At 38.3% G+C, this 572-nt stretch overlaps 1 non-coding gene across 1 annotated transcript; it reads left to right on the forward strand.

Moving 5' to 3' along the window:
* The first annotated feature begins 234 nt into the window (after positions 1–234).
* trnam-cau lies at positions 235–306 on the forward strand. Its single transcript has one exon. It is a non-coding gene; the product is annotated as a tRNA-Met (tRNA).
* Positions 307–572: the final 266 nt, after the last annotated feature.

A 572-nucleotide genomic window follows, 5' to 3' on the forward strand; every position in this document is an offset into this window, starting at 1 on the left:
AAGACAGCAGGAACGTAAAACAAAAGCTATGAGACTAGGAAGTTGAGGTCCAAGATAATTCAAATCAATTCAATTCAATTTTGTTTATTTAGTAATCAGGAAGCTCACATATAAGATAGTTGCAAGGTCTACAAAATGTTTAACTTTGCAACCCATAATTTGTTGGAGCCTTGGTTGCCACCTTCCATCAAAATGTGAATCACAGATCTTCCAGCCCCTGGGTAGAAATTGCAGAGCAGAGTGGCGCAGCGGAAGCGTGCTGTGCCCATAACCCAGCGGTTGATGGATCGAAACCATCCTCTGCTAACTCCTATGCTTTGTATCAGCAGGAAGTATATTTCCAGTCTGTTGATGTTTAAAAAACCATCTGCTTCTGAAATGAAATGTCTCCACCTGCTGAAGAGTGAACTTAATGGCATGTGAAGTTTAGTAGTTTCATCCATAAAAATGGAAACTACAGTACTCATACCCGCTGTAATACCCATAAAAACTGGAGCATAATACAAAAAATATACTACACTACAGTACATAAATACAAATGGTAAAACATGTACATTTAAAGTGCTTGTTGT

The sequence above is a fragment of the Etheostoma cragini genome, unplaced genomic scaffold (genome assembly GCF_013103735.1).
Source record: "Etheostoma cragini isolate CJK2018 unplaced genomic scaffold, CSU_Ecrag_1.0 ScbMSFa_2091, whole genome shotgun sequence".
Lineage (NCBI taxonomy): Eukaryota > Metazoa > Chordata > Actinopteri > Perciformes > Percidae > Etheostoma > Etheostoma cragini.